General features: G+C 37.4%; 1 long non-coding RNA gene across 1 annotated transcript; it reads left to right on the top strand.

Annotated features, from left to right (window-relative positions):
• Positions 1–2,883: 2,883 nt before the first annotated feature.
• On the top strand, positions 2,884–5,223 carry LOC116105007. Its single transcript, XR_004124006.1, has 4 exons — positions 2,884–2,917; positions 3,590–3,688; positions 4,867–4,915; positions 5,029–5,223. It is a non-coding gene; the product is annotated as an uncharacterized LOC116105007 (long non-coding RNA).
• Positions 5,224–6,924: the final 1,701 nt, after the last annotated feature.

Raw genomic sequence — 6,924 nt, forward strand, 5'->3', positions numbered from 1 at the left:
TCGGTTGCGAAGCAATATGATTCCTCAACCTTGACATATTTCAGCTGAGAAGAAGTGACCACTTATCCTCTTGAAAGCTGCTAAGTGCAAACAAGTCAAAGATTCCTCCCAGGTTGGAACCATCATTATAGCGTTGGATACCCAAGTCTAGGTTGTTGGCTGTAAAGTCAAAGACCACCCAAGGTCGCATGCGAGGAAATGTCCTTTCAACCTCCCTCACAATCAAATCGCTTCGAACAGCATCTCTTCGAGCACGTTAGATCAAGGCATTTGTAATTTCCAAGGTTCGATTCTCCAACCTTAAAAATTAGGGGACTTTTGTTATGCCTGAAAAAGTAGGGTTGACGTAATGCTTAGTCAACGCAAGTGGTCAGGGTCTGGGCAGATCCTGCAGCCATTCAAGCGCGGCCACATCGCATGCTGGCGTGAGCAGCATGCTCCTACCAGTGCAGTGGGTGCGCGCCAAACTGAAGAAAGGCTGGAGGTCGTCCACGTGTCCAATCCCTACATAAAGTGAGGAGATCACGCGAGTAGGTGAATAACGGGACGTAAAGGAAGATTTGCACGGTATCTGACCCATTTTTTACGGATTCATCATTACCTCAATGTATCCAACTATAAATAGAGAGCTCCTCTCCCGTTTGTGGGATTCGCTCATTTTTACTCTTGATTAGCTATCTTTTCTCTGTAATATCTCTCTCTCATTTGTATCCTTATCAGCTCGGTAAGCAGCGACCTGATCCTTTAATTATCAATACAATATCAGTAGACGTAGCGCTTGGTCAAGCATCCGAACCACTTTAAACATTGTCTTGCCATTATTTACATTCTCAATCCCCATTCACGTGTGTCTTCTAGGCCAGCTCAGCATTTCACATGTGCGGTTAGTTGGTGTCAAAATCACGCATCAACAAAGATGAATGCCCTTTGTGCTATTCAATCTTCATTGTTCTTTTCAATTTTTAGAGGGACTTTCTCAATTACAAGGTAGTTTTTTATTTTTTTTATTTTTGATTTATTAATATTGTAGCATTTTTTTATGTTTGGAGTTGTTATAATTTGAAGTTAAAGGGTTTAGGTATTTGGAGAAATGATGCATGCTTAATTTTGATTACGTGATTTTAGTGTTTTGAGATGTCATTCATAGTTTAGTTTAGTTTAATAGATTTCTAATTCAGATGGTTTGAAATGGAGGGTTTAGGGTTTATTTGGAGAGTTTACTGTGCTTTTTCTCTTGCAAAAAGCACTTTTTTTCTTAGTTTATTTTGTAGTGGACAGAAGCTGTTTTTTGGTCTTGAAAAAGTACTTTACATTAGTGCTTATTTGGGAAGCACAGTTAGAGGTTGTTATTCTAGTTCAAATGCACTGGGGGGGAGAGAGTTAGAACAGAGCATGTCTAATTAATTGCATGCATTGAACTTATGGGTTGGCTTGGTGCCAACAAGAAGATATGAGAGTTGTGGTGGGTGAAGGGAAAATTAAAGATGGAGTGTCTTGCAAGTTCAGGTAATATTTTCTGTCATGTGATAGTGTAGAGAATTTGTGAAGTCTCCGAAATGCAAGCAATTTGCATTTGATAAGTTTTGTTGAACTAAGAATCTTCTAATCCCCAATCCTCCATTTCTCTATAGTTTTTTTTATTCTGCTCAATTTTTGTTAAGCAGTGCATTGACTCTAAGAAGCCAAAAACTGTCTCTCGAATGATTGAGGTTGGCGCAGTTGGAGATTTACGCCCTGAATTCCTCTACCTCTTAGAGTTTGGCATGGATCTTGAGTCAAGGTAATTAATTACAAGGTGATTTGGGCTACTGCAGCTTGGAGGGGAAAATCAAACCACTAGTTGAGTTTCTTCTTGATCTTGGAGTACCTAAATCAGATATTCCTAAAATCCTCATCCAAAGGTCTTCTCTGTGCTCAGTTAGTTTATCTAAAAATCTAATACCTCCATGATGTTCTTAGAAGATTTGGGAGTATTATGGTATTGTTGCCGGTGAGAGATATCGGTTTTCTAGACTAGACCTCTTTTTTTATCAAACGTGAACCTTGAAACTATAGATTGTATCGAATTGAGAACATTATTTGTTTAAATATTATATTATAATATGACTCGGATAAATTGCATACAACAGTGCTAGTCTTACAAAGAAGCCTACAAAGGAGGCATACAAAGTTAACCTCCACCCTTCATCTTTATCATTTCTCTCTCTCTCTCTCTTTCTCTTTTTCCGTTTTTCCTTTGTTTTTTTCTTCACTTTGTAAGTTTCTTTGTAGAGTTCTTTGTAAGGATAGACTTATTCAATTGCACAATGGGAAAACCAGCAGTGAGAGATATCAAATTTCCAAAATTGCCCCCTCCCCTCTTATATCATTTGTCTTAGTTAAAGATTTTTGTTTTTCCGAAACCACATTTTTTTTTCCTATACGTGAACCTTTAAATCTTGAATCTAAAGATTATACTAAACCGATAACGTTATGTGTCTACTATTATATTGTAATATGACTCGAATATATTATAAACAGGGTAACGACTATTTTTTATCGCAGAATTCGTAACAAGAGACATTAATTTTCCAAAACCATCCTTTTTTTTTTCTTTTCCTTAAATATGAATTTTGTATCTTAAATTTAAAGATGGTTAGATAACGTCTTGTGTCGATTATTGTATTGTAAATAATTTTTTTGACTTTAATATAATATTTAATATTTATTATATAATATTATTTTATTTTCTATAAACTTAAATTTCACCCACCAGTGACCAGACTATTAGTATTGTAATGGGCCCAACAAATTCAATTTAGGCCCATTCAAGCCCATACTTGTTGCCGGGATTTCAGTTTCGAACTAGGCTTCAGTAGACGAGGTCAGTAACAGTTGCTGCTACTGCTGCAGAATCAAGTGCCGTTCTCCATTGCTTGTAAGATCCGCATTCTGATTTTCTTTCAGTACTTGTTATTTGTTGAGCCAAGTATTACCAGTTTTAAGTTTTCTATGTGTGGCTAAGAAGAATTTGGTTTCTGGGTTACTTTTGTCTTTTATTTTTTATTTTGATGGAGGTACGGTCCATTTAGGTAAAGATTTTAATTTTAACATGAAATGCCTAGTCTTTGGAGCCTTTTGAGCCAGATATTAATCAGTTCTTTCAGTTTTACGTTCTTTATGTGTACCTTAGAAGAATTTGGTTTCTGGGTTGCTTTTGTGTCTTGATTTTGATGGAGATTTAGACCATGTATATAAATCTTAACATGGGATGTCTAGTATTTGGAGCTTTTGAGCCAGATATTATCAGTTCTTTCAGTTTTAAGTTCTTTATGTGTAGCTTAGAAGAATTTGGTTTCGGGTTGCTTTTGTTTTTTGATTTTTGATGCGGATTAGTCCAGTTATGTAATATTTTAATTTTAACATGAAATGTCTAGTCTTTTGAGCTTGTTGAGCCAGATATTATCACTTCTTTCAGTTTTAAGTTCTTTATGTGTAGCTTAGAAAATTTGGTTTCTGGGTTGCTTTTGTTTTTTTGATTTTGCTGGTGGTTCAGACCATTTATCTAAAGATTTTAACTTTAACATGAAATTTCCTCGCTTTTATGCAGGTTTGTGTTCGGTGTTCTTGAAATTGAAGATGAAGGCCCTTTGTGCAATTCAATCTTCAGAGTTATCTTCTATTTTTAGAGGACCTTCTCAATTACAAGGTAGTTTTTTATTTTTATTTTTGATTTATTAATAGTGTAGCTTTTTTTTATATTTGGAGTTGTTATGATTTGAAGTTAAAGGGTATAGGTATGGGAGAAATGATGCATGCTTGATTTTGATTTTGTGATTTTATTGTTTTGAGATGTCATACATATTTAGTTTAGGTTAATAGATTTCTGATTCAAATGGTTTGAAATGTAGAGTTTAGGGTTTTTGGGAGTGTTTACTGTGCTTCTTCTCTTGCAAACGCAATTTTTTTTTTTTTTTTTTGTTTATCTTGTGGTGGACAGAAGCTGTTTTTTGGGTCTTGAAAAGTACTTTACATAAGTGCTTCTTTGGGAAGCACTTGTTAGAGTGGTTAAGATAGCTGCATGATTGATTTGGTTTTGTTATTTTAGATTTTGAGATGTCCCTCATTGTTAAAGTTACTAGATTTCTAATTCATTGGGGGTGGGTTGGGGGTGGGGGTGGGGTGGGGGTGGTGGTGGGGGTTGGTTGGGGGGGTTTTAGGAGTAGGGTGCTTTCTGGAATTTTTTGTTACTGGAAAAAGCTTGGCGAAAGCACGTTTTTGTACTGGATAGGTCTTGAAAAGTTCTTTGAAGGGTGTACTCCTGTGAAGCACTGTTAGATTTTTTATATATTTTTTAAGTGCTTCCTATCAAACATTATCATACATTTAAGGGTGCTTTTGAAGGCATCGAACTGTGTTTTCCGAGTAGAATTAAATGAATGCTGTAGACATTAGGATAGAATTGGAACAGAGCATGTCTAATTCGTTGCATGCAATGAACCTATGGGTTGAGTTGGTGCCAACAGAAGATATGAGAGTTGTGGTGGGTGAAGGAAAATTAAAGATAAGATCATGGATCAACCATTGTGTCCCAGTGTTATTGAATAAGACACTTGTATGTCTTATTTTAGTGTGTTTGCCAGAGTATATACCTGTTTTATTATATTATAGATGCATAAAGATAAGAGTGTCTTGAAATTTCAAGAAATACTTTCTATGTCACTGATTGGTAGAGAATTGGTGAAGTCTCTGAGTGCAAGTAATTGCATTTGATAAGTTTTGTTGAACTAAGAATCTTCTAATCCACAATCCTCCATTTCTCTATAGTTTTTTTTTCTGCTCAATTTTTGTTAAGCAGTGCCTTCACTTCCTTTCAACTTTCTGCAGGAGTCGACCTACTTTTCCTGAAAAGCTCTCTTTTGCCGAGCAAAGTTTGGTATGCTAGCAGTCTTTCTAGTGCTGTTCCTACCTCCATATAAACCTAAAAGTTAGTGCATTTGTATATATTCCTTTGTTTTGTACCACTCCACTGTGTTTATATAATGACAGCTGAGTCTGGGGTAGATGGATCGTTCAGCTTAAGCGTAGTGTCTCCACCTTGTAGCAGCTGAAAAGGAGAAGCCAAGGTGTCTTAACTTTATTCTTGAAGAAACAAGGTCTGAGCAAGGCCTTTGCTGCAAGAACCATCAATACATCAGATCTTTTTATCGACCATCTTGTCTCAAGGCTCCATTCAGTTCATAAATCTCGTATCTAGTAGGTTCGATTGCAGAATTTTACTTTTTTTGTGACGACTGTTTTGTTGGTGTCTCTTTCTCTTTTAGGCTCCCCAGCTTATCAAATTTTAATTGACATTGCAGGAAGAGAGCTCACAACTCTTGAGATTAAGATGCCCTTATGTCTGTACCTTGAAACTCTCCATGAAGAGTATGGGAAAATTCTGGTAGAATTAGTTGAGAACTTTCCTAATGCACCCTTAAGAAAAGCCATGGCACAAGTTTCTCCATCCCATCCCCTATTGACTCCAAGAAGCTAAAGCTGTCTCTCGAGTGAGTGAGGGGGGGCCTGAGGGAGATCTCAGCCCTCAGTTCTCTACCTCATAGAGCTTGGCATGGACCTTGGAGCAATCAGTCAAGTACACAGATTTCCTGGTTTTGCCAAATACACTTGGAGGGAAAAATCAAGCCCCTCGTTGAGTTTCTTCTTGATCTTGGGGTACTTAAATCAGATATTCCTGTAATTCTTACTAAAAGCCTCAACTGTTTGGATTTAGTCTGTCTGAAAACCTAATACCCACCAAGATTCTTAGAAGATCTGGTGTGGACAAGAAAAAATGGGCAAAAGTTATATACCGTTCGCCTGCACTTCTCACTCATAGCAGGCAGAAGCTTAAGTCATATGTAGATTTCTTCTATGAGATGGGCCTCTCGACTGAGAGCGTAGTAAGATTCTTACTAAAGGCCTCAACTGTTTGGATTTAGTCTCTCTAAAAACCTAATGCCCACCATGAAATTCTTAGAAGAATGTGGTGTGGACAAGAACAGTGGGCAAAGTTATATACCGTTGTCCCACAATTCTCTGTTTAGCTGGCAGAGGCTTAAGTCAACTGTAGATTTCCTCTATAGATGGGCCTCTCAGCCAAGAGCATAGGTAAGATCTTAACTCAGTGCCCAAACATTATAAGTTCAGTGTTGAAAACAAGCTACGACCGACAGCCAGTATTTCCGATCATTAGGAGTTGACATTCCCGTTCTTCTCCCAGCGATGTCCACAGATTCTTGGTCTTAGTATCGAGGCCAATCTTAAGCCTGTGACAGAATTTTTCATCGAGAGGGGATTCAGGATGGAGGAAATCGGGATCATGATTTCTAGATATGGAATTCTGTATACTCTCAGCTTGAAAGAGAACTTGATACCCAAATGGGAGTTCTTTTTACCATGGCTATGACAAGTCAGAGCTGGTAAAGTTCCTGCAGTATTTTGGTTACAGTTTAGAAAGAGAGAATCAAACCTCGGTATGACGTGTAAAGGATGTGTGAGTGACAGTCTTGCTGAGCCAGATGTTATCGCTATCAAGCCACGACTTTGATAAAACTCTGAATAAGAAAATGAAGAAAATGCTTTCAGAAGAGGGTTCAACTGATAGTAATGGCAGGGGATGATCCTTAAAACCTGATATTGAGCCATAAAATATCTAAGCACGAATGTACGGGAATTGGTTGTGGTTGCAGCGATGGGTATGCCATTTTTTATGCCCTTTAACCAGTAGAAGAAATACCTTGTGCAGAATGTTGTCTGCTGGAGGAATGACAATTTATACGTATCATTGCCTGCCCCACGTTTTCAGCAACTCATTTCTCTTATATCTCTTACATGTTTACTCAAACTTAGCCATTCATCTTTAGGGTGACAAGTTGTGGATACAAATAATGTTGGCTAGCCGAT

This window comes from Pistacia vera, unplaced genomic scaffold (genome assembly GCF_008641045.1).
Source record: "Pistacia vera cultivar Batoury unplaced genomic scaffold, PisVer_v2 Contig491, whole genome shotgun sequence".
Classification (NCBI taxonomy): domain Eukaryota; kingdom Viridiplantae; phylum Streptophyta; class Magnoliopsida; order Sapindales; family Anacardiaceae; genus Pistacia; species Pistacia vera.